This window comes from Pelodiscus sinensis, chromosome 6 (assembly GCF_049634645.1).
Source record: "Pelodiscus sinensis isolate JC-2024 chromosome 6, ASM4963464v1, whole genome shotgun sequence".
Classification (NCBI taxonomy): domain Eukaryota; kingdom Metazoa; phylum Chordata; order Testudines; family Trionychidae; genus Pelodiscus; species Pelodiscus sinensis.
In genome coordinates, this window is record NC_134716.1 from 20,790,270 (window position 1) to 20,811,315 (window position 21,046).

Below are 21,046 nucleotides of genomic sequence, written 5' to 3' on the forward strand. Positions count from 1 at the left end.
CCTGTAGGATAACTGGAATTTTAATGTTCCAGGCTTCATTTGTGGGATTGTGCTTGTAGCGAAATACTGATCACAAACGACCTATTAAATTATTGAACTATTATAGGTTGAAACTCTCTAGTCCGGCACCCTCAGAATCTAACCAGTGCCAAACCAGAGAATTTGCAAGATCATGGGAGGTCATTAGCAACATTGCCTGATGCTGGGGGATCACTCGCAGCATTACCAGTATTTCTGCTGCTTAGTAGACTCTTTGAAGACATTTAGGGGTAAATTAGAGCCAAATAACAGCACAGAAGACTAAGAGCCAGGACTAGCGGCTGTAAACAAATTTTATGGGACAGTGGGAAACTTGGCCACACCCATGAAAAGTGGACATCCAGATAACTAAAATCATCCCAGATCACGGATGTTGCCAGACCAGAGAGTGCCAGACTAGAGAGATAGAAATGTAGCCGTGTTAGTCTTGTGTAGCTGAAACAAAGTACAGGACTATGTAGCACTTTAAAGACTAACAAGATGGTTTATTAGCTTTCATGGGCCAGACCCACTTCCTCAGATCAAATAGTGGAAGAAAATAGTCACAGCCATATATACCAAAGGATACAATTAAAAAAAAATGAACACATATGAAAAGGACAAATCACATTTCAGAAAAGAAGGGGAATGCGGGGGGGAGGGTGGGAAGAAGGTGAATGCCTGTGAGTTAATGATATTAGAGGTGGGGAAGGGTAGATGTCTGTGAGTTAATAGTATTAGAGGTGATAATTGGGGAAGCTATCTTTGTAATGGGTAAGATAGCTGGAGTCTTTGTTCAGCCCCCTGCGGAGAGTGTCGAATTTTAGAATGAATGCCAGTTCAGAGGATTCCCTTTCAAGTGCAGATTTGAATGTCTTCTGAAGTAGGATGCAGGTGAGTAGGTCATTGAGACGGTGTCCTTTCTGGTTGAAATGGCAAGCAACTGTTTTTTCTTTGTGATCCTGTCTAATGTCTGTTTTGTGGGCATTGATTCTTTGGCGAAGTGTCTGAGACGTTTGTCCAATGTACATAGCAGATGGACACTTTCGGCACGATAGCATAGATTATATTTCTGGAGGCGCAGGAATATGTATTCTTGATCTTATAACTCACTTGGTTAGGCCCAATAATGGTGTCAGCAGAGTGAATATGTGGACAAAGCTGGCAACGGGGTTTGTTGCAAGGGAAAGTACCAGGGTTGGTATTAGTGTGGTATGTACTGTGGCTGTTGATAAGAATCATCTTGAGGTTAGGTGGTTGTCTATAGGAGACTATGGGTCTGTCTCCCAGAGCTTCTTGGAGTTTAGTGTCCTGTTCCAGTATAGGCTGTAATTTATTGATAATGTGTTGGACAGGTTTAAGTTGGGAGCTGTAGGTGATGACAAGTGGTGTTCTATTGTTGGTTTTCTTGGGTCTGTCTTGTAGTAGATGGTTTCTAGATATTCATTTGGCTCTTTCAATTTGCTTTTTTATTTCTCTGGGTGGGTAGTTGAGCTTTATAAATGCTTGGTAGAGATCCTGAAGTTTCTGGTCTCTGTCAGTGGGATTAGAGCAGATGCGGTTGTATCGAAGGGCTTGGCTATAGATGATGGATCGTATGGTGTGTGCTGGATGGGAGCTGGAAGCATGTAGGTAACTGTATGAGTCAGTGGGTTTTCTGTAGAGGGTGGTGTCTAATTTTCCATTGTTGATTTGTACTGTGGTATCCAGGAAATGGATCTCTCGTGTGGAATGGTCCAGGCTGAGGTTAATGGTGGGGTGTAGGTTGTTGAAATCTCTGTGGAATGTCTCCAGTGTTTCTTGGCCATGCGTCCAGATCATAATGATGTCATCGATGTAGCGTAAGTAGAGAAGGGGTAAAAGGGGACGGGAGTTGAGGAAACATTGTTCTAGGTCAGCCATAAAGATATTAGCATACTGTGGGGCCATGCGTGTACCCATGGCTGTGCCGCTGATCTGGAGGTATAAGTTGTTCTCAAACTGGAAATAATTGTGGGTGAGAACAAAGTTACATAGGTCTGCTATCAGGCTGGCAGTGGTGAAGCACTAGATTGTATTAGTATGAATTGGCAGTTCTGAAGGTCCAGGATCTTATCAGTTATATTGGTATAAATGAGATCAGAATCGGTCTCAGGGTCAAAGACAGTGCGAAGGGGAAACAGACTCCTAGGGCCCTGACTGATCTGCCAGATGCAATCTGCAGTACAAAAAAAAATTAAATATATAAAAATAGCAGAAGTCAAAGAGGCTTTTGTTAAGGACTCACTAAATGAAATTGATATGGGGTTTGAGGCAACAGTAAGGTTATAAATCCTGTCATAAAAGAAATTATTGAAATAAAATAAGAACATATCTAAAGATCAACAGAATAATTTGACCAGTGAAAATAATCTGTAGAAATCTCTTGAGTAAATTAATGCACAGGGCCTCAGGGTGACTAAGATAACCATTATGAAAGAAAATAATGTAAAAGATAGAAATTGCTTTTATTTACCTGTCTCAATGTATGAGCAGTTAATCTTGTGGGGCACTTTTTAGAGGCACATACTGTATGTTCACAATAATGTTACACCAATTGGGCCAACTTTTGATATCCTTGCTCACAGTGAGGAGCACCTTGCTTTATGCAAAGCCCCAATTACTTCAACGATGTAAGGCGCTACTCAGTTTGAAGAAGGATGTCAGAACCTGCTCCATAAGATTTTAGTGAGGATCTCACAATGTCTGGATTATACAATGAGCCAAGACATTCAGAAATGACAAATGATTTTGGGTACCTAAATTTTTGGGTGCTCCACTTGAGAGACAGTAGGCCAGTGTTTACCAAATGGTGTTCCGCAGAACCCTGGGGTTCTATGAAGTGAAAATAAGGGTTCAGCAAGGAAATTCCATTACAATAACAAGTAATATTTAAGCATTTATTAATTTTATTGAAAATAATTTGCATTTGTGTTGGCCATGATAAATGTCCCTGATAAATGGCCGTGATAAATGCCAGCTTAACCAGAGAGTGGGGACGATGATGTCACTACTCAGTGCTTCGCACACAGTCAGTCAGTGGTGCGATTACCTCTTATATACCACCGTAAATCCCCGTATTCACTCTCAGTGAGCGTGGATCACGTGGGTGACTAAATACAAATATACCAGCGCCGCGTCAGACAAAGTTGAAGCTTCAACTGTCAAACCAGTTGCTTGTATGGGAGTGCGCAGGCAGTGCTTTTCTGAATAGTTTACTGCAGTATAGTCGTGTGATTTCTTGTATTTAAAAATTTAACCGTGACAAATATAAATTGACTATGGTAGATTAATCTACATATCATGACCTTGTTTAGCATTTGTTTATTATTATCCTTACTCATTTGTGGTCTACTTTTTCAGCTCCGCATATATACGACTGGTATTAGGGGTTCCACAAAATTCTTTCGAGTTTAAAAGGGTTCCATGACCAAATAAAATTGGGAAACACTGCACCAGACAAATGCTTAGTCACTTTTTGAAAATTAGCCATTGGGGCAAGCATTGTGGGATACTGGCAGAAGCCAGCTCTCCCAACAAAACAAACAGCAGAGTCCACACTGGCTCTTTGTCAACAATAAAGGGAGGGGGAGAAGACAAGTCTCTCACAGGGCTGAAAGATTTTTGTTGCCAAAACTGGGTGTTTTTCCTGACAAAAGTCACATTGCACTGTAAATGCTCTCACTGTTTTGTTGCCAAAAGGCAGTTTTTGGTGACAAAATGTGCCAATGTAGACTAGGTACCACTGGACTCATTGTTTTTGCTGAAACAGACTAACACGGCTGAAACCTATTTGTAATTGGTTATATTGCTGCTGCATATACTGTTATATATCTCCAGGTTCATTGTTATTTCAGAGCATTCATCACAGAATTCTAATCAGTCTTTGAAGCATCTGTTGCTTTAGATTAGGAACAGGAAAAGATGACTAAATGGTGTGGGAAGATTTAAAGAGACATTCTCAAGACTGATGAAATTAAAATCTGGTCTCTTCTTAAAGTCCATCTTTAACTATGTGCACAGTAGATTTTGTTCATTGTTTTAATGCTGTTTGTAGAGCAACCATATTTTATACAGTCTTTTGCAAATTTTCATAAAATAAAACCATGCCCATGAAGTATAGAGAGAAAAAAATTCAAGTAAGAAATAGAAATTTCAACTACAAGCTTCCTAGAGGGAATGTTTTCAAACGTAATGAAACACACACACACACACACTCACTCTGTGACTGGACCTTTCAAGTTGCACCATTCTCATTCATTTCACTGAGAGATAAGATTTTTAAATGCAGTTTGTGAAAAAAAATCTGCTTTTAAAATAGAATTGGTGCTTTTTGAAAATAATGACACATAAAAGGAAAGTGAGCAGCATGGATCTTAAAAACTTGTACTACACATGAATAGCTACAAAATTAACTGTTTTGGCTTCTGTATATTTAAAAGAATTAAACCAAAAAAAAAAAACCAATCTGCATAAGCCATATTAAAAACAAAAACAAACTATTCGTTTGTAGGGTATAATAATAGATTTGAAGTAAAACACCTAAGAATGTCTAGCAAGCGATTCATGCTGTATAAATTAAAGCTAGCCTCTGGACTCAGTTACACTTTGATCACAATCCATTCAACATTTGGCAAATGTTGCCAGAGGCATCGCAAGTGAAATCCTGGCTCTGTGAAGTCTGTGGGAGTCGATTTCAGAGGCAGGATTTCCCTCTTATATTTACGTATGGGAGCACAAAGGAGACAAACTTTTGGCAAATGCTGACCTTTTTTATTATCACTGTAACACCTGAAGTCAACGCACAGACAAGACTCTTGCCCCTAAACCCCATCTCCTCACATGAAGATCTGAACCTGGCATCCCTGAGAAAAAGTCACACGAACTGGAATGTTGAGCTGCTAAGAGAAAGGGGAATCGTGAGTCATGATAGTGACGCTACAGAAAATGCTTTGAGGATACTTCTCAGGAAAAATATCCCAAGAAATACTGAGTTCCCAAGCAAGCATTTGTGAAGTTGACTGTCTGTAAGTATTATATAACAGATATGCAAATCAAATACAGCTTATCCAAGCCGTCAGTTAAACAACGCATTCCTTCATATAAACCAAAACAAGTGAATCAAAAAAACAAAATTAGGCCAGGTCCTCTGGTAATAAATGAGTTTAAAGGGGGGAAAAAAGGATTGCTTTATAAAAGTGCTAATTAAGCTGCAATGTCTGTCTCCGCTGATCTCAGGTCTGCATGTGTGTCTCTTGATAGACTGCAACAGTGGGTATTATGTAAGCAATGTAATGCTCTTAAATCAACTGTAAGAAGTCAGGCTGAGGGTAATATAGTTACTGTTATTTCTACCTTTCCTCAGCTTCATAACTATCTGTAACTGGCCTGTGTCAGCAAGGGTCTGAGCCAAAGCCCACTGAAGTCAGAGAGAGGCTTCTCATTGAGTTCACTGGGCCTTGGGTCAGTCTCCAAATACTTTCACACTACATACTTTACAGAATGAGAAATCAGCAATTAGTCCATTGTTGCATTAATGTGATCAAAATATATTGATTCTCAGCTGGCATTTGAAATGGCTCGATATACACACACCATCAAACACATGCAGGGAGGGTGTATGTACTCGGATTTACAAACCACAATGGAAAATACAGCACACAGTCCTAGGACACTGTACATTTAAAGCAAGAATTCATTTGTTTTCTAACAATTAACTGTTGGAACTGAACTTTTATTCATATTATTCAAACTCTCGGAAAAAGATCTCTGTAAACTACCAACAGTATTCGGTTGTGAATTAGTTTAAATGGCAAAGAGATCAAGCGTGCTTTTAATGCTGGTGAGGGGGAGTGTGATAGTTAATATTATTGATACAAGCCTAACAGGGCATTAGACACTTTGGAGACTACCATGATGAGTACACAAGAACAAAATGGAAATAAACTGGTCATGAACAAATTCAGGCTAAGAACTAGGTTCTAACCATTTGAGGAGTTAGATTCTGGAACAGCCTTTTTGAGGGGTTGTGGGAGCAAACAACTTAACAGGTTTTAACAGAGATCTGGAGAAGCTCGAGTGGGGTTGTAGGATAGGGTTGCTTATGATGGGTTGGGGGAGTGGTCGGCAGCTTTGGGAATCCTTTATTATATTACAAAAACTTACACTTCAGGGCTTCAACTGATCATCAGGAGTCCAGAAGGAATGTTTTCCTTTCAGTTATAAAGGCTTGTTTGTCTCCTTCCTTTGAAGCATGAGAGATGGCTACAGCTGGAGACAAGACACTGGACAAGGTGAGAAGTTGCTCTTAGGTGGCACAGGAATAATTTCTCATGTCACTAGCTGGATGCTTCATGCTCACATACTCAGGGTCTAACTGATCACCATGTCTGGTTGGGAAGGAATTTTCCCCACATCAGGTTGGCAGAGACTCTAAGGCTTCCTCTGCAACATGGAGCATGGGTCACTTGATAGGATTATCTGGGTATCTCACACTTAACTCTCTGTTCTGCAATGTGATTTGTCCTTTTCATATTTGTTCATTTTTTTAATTGTATCCTTTGGTATATATGGTTGTGACTACTTTCTTCCACTATTTGATCTGAGGAAGTGGGTCTGGCCCACGAAAGCTCATCATCTAATAAACCATCTTGTTAGTCTTTAAAGTGCTACATTGTCCTGCATTTTATTTAACTCTCTGGCATTGCAGGGGCTTGGGGATGGGTGCACTTTGGTCCCTCCTCTTCTCTGGCTCTAACTCATAATATTTACTTTCCTGTGGGTTGTCACATTTTGGCCTAATTTCAACTTGGCGTTTCATGTAAGGGTGATGGATGGTGTTGGTGGCCTGTGACATATAGGAGGACAGATTGATGATGATCTGGTTGTCTCTTCTAGCCTTCAGCTCTGTGAGGACTATTCTGATTCCTGTCCCCAAGACCTTACACTTGAACTGTAATAGAAACAAAATGCACAGCTCTTTGGTTTAATGAACTTGTGCCTCATGTCATTGTTCTAGGGATTGCACCCCTTTGAGCTCCCCCACCCCCCAAAAAAAGTGTGAGGTCTTTTACAGACAAGGTATTGCTAGAACTAGGCAACTATAACTTACTGGTGTGTGGGGCATCTTTTATGCCTAATTATTTTATCTCAAGCTATAGCAACTTATGGCTATTGGGCCTGGAGATCCTCCATTCAAAGTTTGGTTGTGTTGGTCATGATGGTGACAGTCAACATGGCTGTCATATATATGAAAGCCAGAAACCAGGCTCTCTAGCAGAGACTGTAACATACTTGAATCCGCTATGGATCAGCACAAAGGGGGCATGTAATACACATTCACCAGTGCTCTGCACTACAGAAGAAGAACCAAAATGATTGCTAAACTCTGAACAGTCCATTTTCTTAACTCTGATTTTTGTTTGGCATTTTCATTTCTCTCAATTCTCTGAGAAACATAAATACAAAATCACCTACATTATGCAAAACCAGGAGCCTTCAACTGTGGGATGTTATCTTGACTGTGCAGCTCACTTACATACACACAGATTATTACTGCTCCTGCTTTGGTGCAATCGGAGATAAAGTGCATGCAGAGAGCCTCTTTCCATGAGGGACAGGCTTGTAGCAGGTAGCCATTATCCGGCTACAAACTGCTGGCAAGTACAAAAGCAGGAGCACAGACAACAAGCTCCCTCTTGGGCGTGGAAGAGGGAGTGCAAAGACACTGAAAGTACTTTCTAGCATTATAGAAACACCATAGAAAAGGGAGAGGACTAGAGTTAGTTTTCCAGATGGTTTCAGAAAAAAATACACAACAACAACAAAAAACCACACCAGGAAAAAGTTTGTTAAGAAAAAAAAAGGACCCCGAGAATTGTTAAGAAAAAACAAAAACAAAACAAAAAACACTGTGGCACCATTAAAAACTGTGTGGTGAGGCTTTTTGGCCCTAACAGGTTGCCTCCCTGTGCTGGGCCGCACAGCTCCCCCGCAGAACCCGGTAAGCACTAGGGTTGCCAGGCTGCCTCCATATTGAGCTGGACAGCCCAGGATTTTTGCCTCCTGGCTGGGGGAAAAACAAAAACAAAACAAAAAAACCAGAAAGTACCAGACATTTTAGATGTCTGGTATTTTCTGAATTTTTTTTACTGGACAGGAGGCAAAAATACCGGACATCTGGCAACCCTAACTAGAGTGAATATTTTCATTCTGCTGTTCGGGCATGAAGAGCAATTAGAAACAATGTTAGAATATAGAGTCAGTCTGCTGCAGCAGTTCACTAGGGAGTCTCCTCTCACATCAGTTTGTTCAGCAGAAAGGATACAGACTAATGAGGACTCTTCTGAATTAAACCGATAAAGCACCGATTCAAAATTGTTTGTCACAAAACAGATATTTGGATGAGACCCAAATGTGTAGGAGATGTGAATTACCCCTAACATGTGCAGGATTGCACTGTAAACAGCGTCTATGTGGCTACAGAAGAAAGTCAGGCAGTGATATTATATGTATAGTAGTTGTTCTGTAAATAGAAGACTTCAACCATCCATGAGCAAGAAATTCACATTGTTGCTGCCTACCACTCCCATCCCATACCTAGCAGGAAATCCATTTCAGCACTAGAAGATTTGCTCTGCAGAAATACTATACAAGATCCAAGGATAAGTAACCTTGGTCTGAGAGGATTTAGCAGGGTCTGGAAGGACAGTGGCTCACCTTGAATGCCTCCCCCGATCTTCATTTAGATTTTTCAGACAAGGGATTCCTAAGCCAACGTTGCAGCACATTGCAAGTTACACCACATCATTAGCTATACAATCTCTCCTCTGAAGTAGAAAACAAGCCCTTACAATGGGGAAAGCCCACAGGTAAGTGCTGAATGTGCGGGACTGGGAGATGGGTTGGAAATGGGGGGGGGGGACTACGGCCTATAATGGCAAGGAGAAAGGAGGGTCAGGGCACAACAGGGAGGCAAGATCAAATTAGTATCTTAGATGCCTATATACAAATGCAAGAAGTATGGGTAATAAGCAGGAAGAACTGGAATTGCTAACCAATAAATACAACTATGATATCATTGGTATTACAGAAACCTGGTGGGATGGGACGCATGATTGGAATGTTGGTATGGAAGGGTACGGCTTGCTCAGGAAGGACAGACAGGGAAAAAAGGGAGGAGGGGTTGCCTTGTATATTAAAAATGTACACACTTGGACTGAAGTGGAGATGAACGTAGGAGATAGCTGTGTAGAGAGTCTCTGGGTTAAGCTAAAAGGGGTAAAAAACGAGGGTGATATCATGCTAGGAGTCTACTACAGGCCACCTAGCCAGCTGGAAGAGGCCTTTTTTAAACAATTAACAAAACTATCCAAAGCCCAAGATATGGTGGTGATGGGGGACTTCAACTATCCAGACATATGTTGGGAAACTAACACAGCGGGGCAAAGGCTATCCAATAAGTTTCTGGACTGCATTGGAGACAACTTTCTGTTTCAGAAGGTTGAAAAAGCTACTAGAGGAGAAGCTGTTCTGGATTTGGTTTTAACAAATAGGGAGGAACTAGTTGAGAACTTGAAAGTGGAAGACAGTATAGGGGACAGTGATCACGAAATAATAGAGTTCATGATCTTAAGGAAAGGTAGAAGGGAGACCAGCACAATTGAGGTAATGGATTTCAGGAAGGCAGATTTTGATAAGCTCAGAGAACTTGTAGGTAAGGTCCCATGGGAAGCAAGACTGAAGGGAAAAACAACTGAGGAGAGTTGGAAGTATTTCAAAGGGATGTTGTTAAGGGCCCAAAAGCAAACAATTCCGCTGTGTAGGAAAGATAGAAAATATGGCAAAAGACCAGCTTGGCTTAACAAGGAGATCTTGCATGATCTCAAAATAAAAAAGGAGTCATATAAAAAATGGAAACTAGGACAAATAACAAAGGATGAATATAGGCAAGCAACACGGGAATGCAGGGGCAAGATTAGAAAGGCAAAGGCACAAAATGAGATCAAACTAGCTACAGGCATAAAGGGAAACAAGAAGACCTTTTATAAATACATTAAAAGCAAGAGGAAGACCAAGGACAGGGTAGGCCCACTGCTTAGTGAGGAGGGAGAAGCAGTAACAGGAAACTTGGAAATGGCGGAGATGCTCAATGACTTCTTTGTTTCAGTCTTCACCGAGAAGTCTGGAGGTGTGCCTAACGTAGTGAATACAAGCAGAGAGAGGGTAAGTTTAGAAGATAGGATACACAAAGAACAAGTTAAAAATCACTTAGGAAAGTTAGATGTCAGCAAGTCACCAGGCCCTGATGAAATGCATCCCAGGATACTCAAGGAGCTGATAGAGGAGGTATCTGAGCCTTTAGCTATGATCTTTGAAAAATCATGGCAGACAGGGGAGATTCCAGAAGACTGGAAAAGGGCAAATATTGTGCCCATCTATAAAAAGGGGAATAAGAACAACCCAGGAAACTACAGACCGGTCAGTTTAACGTCTGTCCCAGGGAAGATAATGGAGCAGGTAATTAAGGAAATCATATGCAAACACTTGGGAGGTAATAAAGTGATAGGGAATAGCCAGCATGGGTTTGTGAAGAACAAGTCATGCCAAACTAATCTGATAGCTTTCTTTGATAGGATAACGAGCCTTGTGGATAAGGGAGAAGCGGTGCATGTCATATACCTAGACTTTAGTAAGGCATTTGATACGGTCTCGCATGATATTCTTATTGATAAACTAGGCAAATACAACTTAGATAGGGTCACGATAAGGTGGGTGCATAATTGGCTGGATAACCGTAGTCAGAGAGTTGTTGTTAACGGTTCTAAATCCTGCTGGAAAGGGATAACAAGTGGAGTTCCTCAAGGGTCTGTTTTGGGACCCGTACTGTTCAATATCTTCATCAATGATGTAGATATTGGGATAGAGAGTACGCTTATTAAGTTTGCAGATGATACCAAATTGGGTGGGGTTGCAACTTCTTTGGAGGATAGGGACATAATTCAAAATGACCTTAGCAAGTTAGAGAAATGGTCAGAGGTAAACAGGATGAGGTTTAATAAAGAGAAATGCAAAGTGCTCCACTTAGGAAGGAACAATCAGTTCCATACATACAAGATGGGAAGCGACTGTCTAGGAACGAGCATGGCGGAAAGGGATCTAGGGGTCATAGTGGACCACAAGTTGAATATGAGTCAACAGTGTGATGCTGTTGCAAAAAAAGCAAATATGATTCTAGGTTGTATCAACAGGTGTGTTGTAAGCAAAACTCGTGAAGTCATTCTGCCACTCTACTCTGCACTAGTTAGGCCTCAGCTGGAGTAGTGTGTCCAGTTCTGGGTGCCACATTTCAAGAAAGATGTGGAGAAATTGGAAAGGGTACAGAGAAGAGCGACAAGAATGATTAAAGGTTTAGAGAACATGACCTATGAAGCCAGGCTTCATGAACTGGGCTTGTTTAGTTTGGAAAAAAGAAGATTAAGGGGGGACATGATAGCGGTTTTCAAATATCTAAAAGGGTGTCACAAGGAGGAAGGAGAAAACTTGGTCCTCTTGGTTTCCGAGGACAGGACAAGGAGTAATGGGCTTAAAGTGCAGCAAGGGAGGTTTAGATTGGACATTAGGAAAAAATTCCTAACTGTCAGGGTGGTCAAATATTGGAATAAATTGCCAAGGGAGGTGGTGGAATCTCCCTCTCTGGAGATATTTAAGAACAGGTTAGATAGACATCTGTCAGGGATGGTGTAGACAGAGCTTGGTCCTGCCTTGAGGGCGGGGGGCTGGACTCGATGACCTCTCGAGATCCCTTCCAGTCCTATTATTCTATGATTCTATTCTATGATTCTATGATCTTCACCTTCTTGTAGGCTTACAGCAGTTTTCTACTTTGTCATCTGAATACTTGAAGCAGAAAGATATCTGTACCATAAGTGTTTGTTCTTCATCAAATTTAAAAGGCTGTAACTCAACTCATTTTTAGGAATTATCTACAGAAAGACATATGAAAAAAACCCAAGACTGCACTGTTATTATTGCTGTTGTCATAGCTCATTTATTATTATGGTCCCAAATACTATAGTGCTATTCTTACTGTTGAGTTCTCCTGCATAGACTAAGCACTCTGGCTTTCAAATCAGGGTTCACAGACTGTTAAAGATTTCTAAAAGGATGTACACCTCCATTCAACATTTTTAGGGATTCACAAGTGAAGAAAAGGTTGAAAACTAGTGTTCTAGCATGAAAAGAAAACAGGGCACATGCAAATATAGTAACAAATTTCTGCTTCAAAATTTTCCTTTAAAAAATATATAAATATAAACCAAACCACAACCAATTTGTAAAATCTGTGTTGGATTTCCTTTCTGAAATGAGCCTCTGCCATCTTTAAGGAAAATGGGTCAACTGAAGCACAGTGTGTATCAGATTACACACAGTGCCACTTTGTTTTATTTATATCCTTCCATGGTTTGGTTTTATTTTTAATTATTTATATGGGGATATGCTGGAAGCTTAAAATGCTATTCAATATAGCCCTGTGCCTGATTTGTTATTTTCTGTTATTTTTCTTTTGGTACAGTATTATAAATGAACTGTGTCAGTCTATTCTTGCTAAAAATGAGCATTTTCTCTATTTAAAAATTAGCTACAATTATGGAAAAAATCTTACAAAATTGAAACCAACCAAGTTTCACAGAAAATTAACAATCTTTCACAGAAATTATTCTAAAAACTATATAACTGAATGGCTAATAATGCCCTTTCTATAGATTTTTTTAAAAAATTAATTCAATAGAAAGGATCTCTCACTTCATTAAATTCGGCAGGATTTTTCCATAAAGTCAAGAATTATTTTTAATTACTCATGTTATACCAGAACATCTTTCACTAAGACAGTTTCTAGACTTTTCAGGGAAAAGGGAAAAAAGCAAATGGTTTATGGAAATGGCAACAAAACACAATCATTCTCCATGCTCCTTCCCCCTACATTGGACCCTTGTCTCTTGTGCTGCTATTCAAAACCAAGCACGTGAACAGAACCAGATTTTTATTCTGCCACCTTAGAGCAACAGAGTCACCCCAGTTGATTTCTGCAATAAAAGCTTAATTATTTTAGCTCCCTTAACTGGGATTTAGCTTATACACTATTAATTCCCTGCTCCCATGCTGTTGATGCTTTGTCAGTTTTTCCCTTTTGAAACATGGATAACATGTCTGCCGGATCTACATCTGAAAGAGCCATATAAAGTAAAGTAGCGAGAGAGAGAGAGTACACCCAGGCTGGGAGAATGAGGTTTTAAGAACATAACATAAGAACATAAAAAAGAAATAGATACTTTCATGGAGGATAGGTCCATCAATGGCTATTAGCTAAGATAGACAGGAATGGTGTCCCTAACCTTTGTTTTTTTAGAAGCTGGGAATGGGTGACAGGGGATGGATCACTTGATGATTACCTATTCTGTTCATTCCCTCAAAGGCACCTGTCATTGGCCACCTCTGGAGGACAGGATACTGGGCTAGATGGATCTTTTATATGGTGATTCTTATGTTCTAGAAGAGCCGCATAAAGCAAAGGAGAGAGATAGCACAAGATGGGAGCATAAGGTGGTTCTTCATTGCAAGAATCATTTGCTTTAATCCAAGTATAAAACAATAATTCTGGCTAGAAAATGGATCTAACTTAAGGAGACCTTCTCAAATAAATATACATCTAATCTGTGAAGATAACTTAAGCTAAAATTTCCCCCACTGAACCCCTCCTTGAGTAGTGAAGGAAAGTCCCAGAAAATAGGTAGATTTCCTTTAAGAACAGAATTTGTTACAGTGGTACGTAATATGCTTCTGGAAGCCACTGTGTTGTGTGTTCTGTGTTAAAGCCCTGGGGTTGATTGATAGCACATCCAGCCAAATCAGACATCACTACTTCAGGGTCACCAGTCTCTATTTAGACAAGCAGGCTAGAGAGGAATCGAATGCTTTTCAAATTGCCAGTGACTTTGGGGAAAGCGAGAGAAAGTATTTCAGTGTGACCTTGCAGCACAGCATGACTAAAGCACTGGAGTGAATTTAAGGTCAATACTAGGTTCTCATGCATTAACTATCCACTCCTCTCATATTGTGCTTCTTGAACTGCCAATGTTTAAAATAAACCATCCCAATGCACAGCAAGAAAAGCAAATATGGTAGGCAACCAGATTGGCTTACCAGGGACATCCTTGGTGAGCTTAAACACGAAAGGGAAGCATACATGAAGTGGAAACTTGGACAGATGACTAGGAAGGAGTATAAATATATTGCTCGAGAATGCAGGGAAGTTATCAAAAAGGCTAAAGCACAATTGGAATTGCAGCTATCATGGGATATGAAGGATAACAAGAAAAGGTTTCTACAGGCATGTTTGAAAGAAGAGGGTGATCAGAGAGGTTATGTCTACACTACCCCGCTAGTTCGAACTAGCGGGGTAATGTAGGCATACCGCACTTGCAAATGAATCCCGGGATTTGAATTTCCCGGGCTTCATTTGCATAAGCGGGGTGCCGCCATTTTTAAAACCCTGCTAGTTCGAACCCCATGCAGCGTGGCTACACGGGGTTCGAACTACCTAGTTCATGCCCCGTGTAGCTGTGCTGCATGGGGTTCGAACCAGCGGGGTTTTAAAAATGGCGGCTCCCCGCTTATGCAAATGAACCCCGGGAAATTCAAATCCCGGGCTTCATTTGCAAGTGCGGTATGCCTACATTACCCTCCTAGTTCGAACTAGGAGGGTAGTGTAGACATACCCAGAGGGTGTGGGGACCTTACTGGATGAGGGAGGTAACCTAGTGACAGACGATGTCGGAAAAGCTGAAGTACTCAATACTTTCTTTGCCTCTGTCTTCACGGACAAGGTCAGCTCCCAGGGTGTGTCTAGACTACATGGCTCCGTCAACGGAGCCATGTAGATGAGTTTACTAGACATAGCAAAATGAAGCAGTGATTTAAATAATCGATGCTTCATTTACATCAAAATGGCCACCGTGTTGTGCCGATCAGCTGATTGTCGGCACAGCGCGATAGTCTAGGCGGGGATCAAACAACCCCAGATCCCTTTGTCATCAGATCCTGTAAGCCTCATCAACAGAGCCATGTAGTCTAGACACACACCCAGAGAAAGGCACTAGGCAACGCAGAATGGGAAGGAGGTGGACAGCCCTTGGTGGAGAATGAACAAGTTAGGAACTATTTAGAAAAGCTAAACATACACAAATCCGTGGACCCAGATTTAATGCATCCGAGGGTAGTGAGGGAGTTGGCTAATGTCATTGCGGAGCCTTTGGCCACTATCTTTGAAAACTCGTGGAGATCGGGAGAGATCCCGGATGATTGGAAAAAGGCAAATGTAGTACCCATCTTAAAAAAAGGGAAGAAGGACAATCCAGGGAACTACAGACAAGTCAGCCCTACCTCAGTCCCCAGAAAATAATGGAAGGGATTCTCAAGGAATCCATTTTGAAGCACTTGGAAGAGGGAAAAGTGATCAGGCATAATCAACATGGATTCACAAAGGGCAAGTTCATAGAATCATAGAATCATAGAACTGGAAGAGACCTCAGAAGGTCATCAAGTCCAGCCCCCTGCTCTAGGCAGGACCAATTCCAACTAAATCAACCCGGCCAGGGCTTTGTCAAGCCGAGACTTAAACATCTCTAGGGATGAAGACTCCACTACTTCCCTAGGTAACCCATTCCAGTCCTTCACCACCCTCCTAGTGAAATAGTTTTTCCTAATATCCAACCTGGACCTCTCCCACCACAACTTGAGACCATTGCTCCTTGTTCTGCCATCTGTCACTACTGAGAACAGCCTCTCTTTGGAACCTCCCTTCAGGAAGTTGAAGGCTGCTATCAAATCCCCCCTCACTCTTCGCTTCTGCAGACTAAACAGACCCAAGTCCCTCAGCCTCTCCTCATAAGTCATATGCTCCAGCCCCCTAATCATTTTGGTTGCCCTCCGCTGGACCCTCTCCAATGCGTCCACATCCTTTTTGTACTGGGGGGCCCAGAACTGGACACAATACTCCAGATGCGGCCTCACCAAAGCCGAATAAAGGGGAATGATGACATCTCTGGATCTGCTGGCAATGCTCCTCTTAATGCAACCTAATATGCCATTAGCCTTCTTGGCTACAAGGGCACACTATTGACTCATATCTAGCTTCTCATCCACTGTAACCCCCAGGTCCTTTTCTGCAGAACAACTACTTAACTGGTTGGTCCCCAGCTTGTAATTATGCCTGGGATTCTTCCGTCCCAAGTGTAGGACTTTACACTTGTCCTTGTTGAACCTCATCAAATTTCTTGTGGCCCAATCCTCCAATTTGTCTAAGTCATTCTGTACCCTATCTCTGCCCTTAAGCGTATCTACCTCTCCCCCCAGCTTAGTGTCATCCGCAAACTTGCTGAGGGTGCAATCCATCCCCTCATCCAGATCATTAATAAAGATATTGAACAAAACCGGTCCTAGAACCGAACCTTGGGGCACTCCGCTAGAAATCGACCGCCATCCTGACATCGAGCCATTGATCACTACCCGCTGGGCCCGGCCTTCTAGCCATCTTTCTATCCATCTTACCGTCCATTTATCCAATCCACAATCCCTTAACTTGCTGGCAAGAATATTGTGGGAGACCGTATCAACAGCCTTGCTAAAGTCAAGGTATATAACATCCACTGACTTCCCCATGTCCACCGAGCCAGTTACCTCATCATAGAAGCTAATCAGATTGGTCAGGCATGACTTGCCCTTTGTGAATCCATGCTTACTATTCCTAATCACTTTCCTCTCATCCAAGTGCCTCAATATGGATTCCTTAAGGATCCCTTCCATGATTTTTCCAGGAACCGAGGTAAGACTGACCGGCCTATAGTTCCCTGGATCATCCTTCTTCCCTTTTTTGAAGATGGGCACTACATTTGCCTTTTTCCAGTCATCCGGGATTTCTCCCGATGTCCACGACTTTTCAAAGATAATAGCCAAAGGCTCCACAATGACATTTGCCAACTGCCTCAGTACCCTCGGATGCACTAAGTCCGGACCCATGGATTTATGTACTCACAAACACAAGCTCAGCACACAGCAAGAAAGCCCTAAACACAACACCCACTTTCCTCAAGACTCCTGTATCTGCTTCTCCTCTACCTGGAGAACTCCCTCTCTAAAGCCTCACTCAAACAGGGAAAGAAAATAAATTAAAAAAAAAAAACACACACACACACCACCACACACCAAACAAAGACAAGCTCAGCACACAGTAAGAAAGTCCCAGTAACAAAACACACTTCCCTCAAGAGTCCTGTATCTGCTTCTCCTTCACCTGGAGAACTCCCTCTCAAAACTCCCTGTTAGCAATCACCTGTTCGCAAGTTGTGTCTGACCAATCTGATTAGCTTCTATTATGAGGCTCTGTGGATATGGGAAAGTCAGTGGATGTGATATACCTTGACTTTAGCAAAGCTTTTGATACCGTCTCCCATAATATTCATAGCAGCAAGTTAAGGGAGTATGGGTTGGATAAATGGATTGTAAGATGGATAGAAAGCTGGCTAGACTGTCAGGACCATCTGGTAATGATCAACAGCTTGCTATCAGGTTGGTGGTTGGTTTCTAGCGGAGTTCCCCAAGGATCTGTTCTTGGACCATTTCTGTTCAACATCTTTATTAATGACCTGGATGAGGGGATGGATTGCACCCTCAGCAAGTTCGCAGATGACACTAAGCTAGGGGGAGAGGTAGATACACTGGAGGGCAGGGATAGGTCCGGAGTGACATGGACAGATAGAGGATTGGGGCAAAAGAAATCTGCTGAGGTTCGACAAGTATAGAGTCCTGCACTTGGGACAGAAGAATCCCAAGCATTGTTACAGGCTGGGGACCAAATGGCTAAGTAGCAGTTCTGCAGAAAAGGACCTGGGGATTACAGTGGATGAGAAGCTGGATATGAGGCAACAGTGTGCCCTTGTAGCCAAGAAGGAGAATAGCATATTAGGGTGCATTATGAGGAGCATTGCCAGCAGGTCCAGAGAAGTGATTCTTCCCCTTTATTCAGCTCTGGTGAGGCCACATCTGGAGTAGTGTGTTCAGTTCTGGGCCCCCCCACTATAGAAAGGATGTGGACGCATTGGAGAGGGTCCAGGGGAGGGTGACCAAAATGATTAGGGGGCTGGAGCGCATGACCTATGAGGAGAGACTGAGGGATTTGGGTTTGTTTAGTCTGCAGAAGAGAAGAGTGAGGGGGGATTTGATAGCAGCCTTCAATTTCCTGAAGGGAGGTTCCAAAGAGGATGGAGAGAGGCTGTTCTCAGTAGTGACAGATGGCAGAACAAGGAGCAATGGTCTCAAGTTACAGTGGGAAAGATCTAGCTTGGATATTAGGAAAAACTATTTCAGTAGGAGGGTGGTGAAGCACTGGAATGGGTTACCCTAGGGAGGTGGTAGAATCTTCGTCTCTAGGAGATTTTTAAGTGTCAGCTTGACAAAGCCCTGTCTGGATTGATTTAGTTGGGATTGGTCCTTCCTTGGGCAAAGGGGATGGACTTGATGACCTCCTGAGGTCTCGTCCAGCTCTATTATTCTATATGCCTTTCCTTGTCTCTATTCTGTCCTGTATACCTTTCAAACCAACCCCATCTGACATTTGCAGGACTGTCTATTTGTGTGGTAACAGCTCTTCCTCTCCCCCACACAAAAAGACTGATTTTTTTTTCAAAATATAATTAACAGCTACAGTGGCTCAGAAAATACATTCTCAGCCCCACAGAACATTTCAATTTTTCAATACAAAGTTTTAAATAAAAATGTTGGCCAAAGACCGAAACCTGAGAATAAGGAAAACTGTAACAGTGCCCGGCGTCCACTGACATATTTCATGTGGTACACCATGGTCGTCCCTCTTGTCAAGCTCAGCTGAAGTGTGCTAGACCTAGAAGTGAATAGGTATGTGAGGATACATCTACGCTGCATGCTTATTTCAGAATAAGCTATAGAAACTCCGAAATAGCTTATTTCAAAATAGTGCATCTACACAGCAAATGCCCATCAACATAGTGCCTTTACAAAGCCCTGATGGGGGATGAGGATAAGTAGGGGGGTGATCCTGGTGTGTGCATGGGGGAAGTGAGGAGGGGACCTCCCAAAGGCCTCAGCAACCTTGTGATTCTCTGTTTGTCTCCTGCTACAGGTTGGGAGGGCCATCAACACCATCCTGCTATGCCAGCTGGTTATCCTGGGTGATGTGTACCCCATCGTTGTCAGATTTGCCATGATGGGCTCACCCACACTCCCATCCAGGCTCCCGCCCACCTGGCATCCAAATACATCAACCAGAAGGGGCATTTTTCCATGGTCCTGCCAGCCCTCGTGGACCACCACGGCCAGTTCATGGACATCAATGTCGGGTATTCTGGGAAGGTGCACGACGGCTTTGTCTTCAGGAACTCCAGCATGTTCCAGAAGCTGTATGCTGGTACTTTTTTCCCCTCGACCGCATCATCATGGTCAAGGACATGGACATGCCAATGTGCACTGTAGGGAACACAGCCTACCCTCTACTCCCCCATCTGATGAAACCCTACATGGGACACCTGGACCAACAGCAAAGAACATTGCAATGCCAGGCTCAGAAGGACCCGTATGGTAGTGGAGGGTGCCTTTGGGCATCTGAAAGGAAGTTCCATTGTCTCCTCACCCTCCTCAACGTCAGCAAGCGGAACGTCCCCCAAATGGTGGCAGCCTATTGTGTCCTGCCAGCATGGGCGAGGGGGAGTGGAGATGGAGGCCGAGTAGCTCGGAAGAGCCTTTTAGCAGCCATACACAGCTTCCATCTGGTAGGCCCATCAGGGGGCTGTGTGCCTCTGGGAGGCTCTGAGGGAGAGTTTCATACAAGGACCCCAGTGACACTCTCCCTTGGCTCTCCCCACAAGGCACCTCTGCCTTGCCCCTCTGTGCCTTTCTTCCCAAACCCCTCTTTTCCCCTGCCCTCCCCTCCCTTTCCTTGCCTCCCCTTCCCCTGTTGACACAATAAAGCAGACCTTTTGTTTTTGAACCAAGAAACCCTATTTTTTGTTTCACTAAAGGTAATTGTAACTGGGGAAAGAACCTGAGATGGGAGAGGAGGGAGAAGGCAGAGTAGGAGAAGCTCAGGGATCGGGGTGGGAGTGGCACCTGCCTTGGGTGGTGACACCGCCTCGTGTGCAGGGCCCTTGGTGGCCACGGGAAGAGGATGAGGGGGAGAAGCCAGAGGGGCAGGAGCCAGGGTAAGAGCAGACAGCAGGAGGTATAATCCACACACATGGTCCGGGCCTGCTGCAAGAGCTCCTGCCAGGTGATGCAGCACAGCTCCATATCCACTTCCAAAGACTGCTGCAGGGTACGCAGGTCCTCTCAGGTTCCTCTGTGGCGGCGGCTCCCATGGGGTTGGGAGGCTGGTGTGGGAGGTGTAGCAGGCGCCCATTCGCAGCTGGGCCAGCTGTCAAGAACAAAAGGAGAAGGGCATTCATCCCAGGAGACAGGGTCCCTGAAAGCCTAGCCCTCATCTCTGAGCCAACAATGTAAGATCTTGGGTGAGACAAAGGAGATGTGCTTGGAGCAAGGCCATCTGCACCCTAGACAACGGGCCCCTTGCTACAAGGGCACAGACATCCTTGAGGGGAGCCTCGCTACCCCCAAGTCCCGGGGACAAGCAGACATGGGAAGGTGCTGACCAGGCCAGGAGTCTGCAGGCGGGAGGGGAGTAACAGGGAGGCTTGACTTCGCTCTGTGCCATGCACACATCAGGACAGGCAGTGTCAGAGTCCTGCAGGGAAAGGACTTGTACCCCTGCCCGCTGGATGGGTGTGGGTATGAGCAGCAAATGCCTCTTGCCCTCCACTGCCTCCTCCTAGCCGGCTCCCCTGGCACGGGACCAATGTCCTCCACCTCCCCATGCTGGCCTGGGAGCCTGCCCCAGGAGTGTGGGCATGCCCGTGTGCCATGTGTG

General features: G+C 43.3%; 1 protein-coding gene across 1 annotated transcript in view; it reads right to left on the reverse strand.

Annotated features, from left to right (window-relative positions):
- The window catches only part of SH3GL2 (SH3 domain containing GRB2 like 2, endophilin A1), a 147,165-nt gene that overhangs the window by 91,525 nt on the left and 34,594 nt on the right, over window positions 1-21,046 (reverse strand). The gene's annotated exons all lie outside the window — the stretch shown is intronic.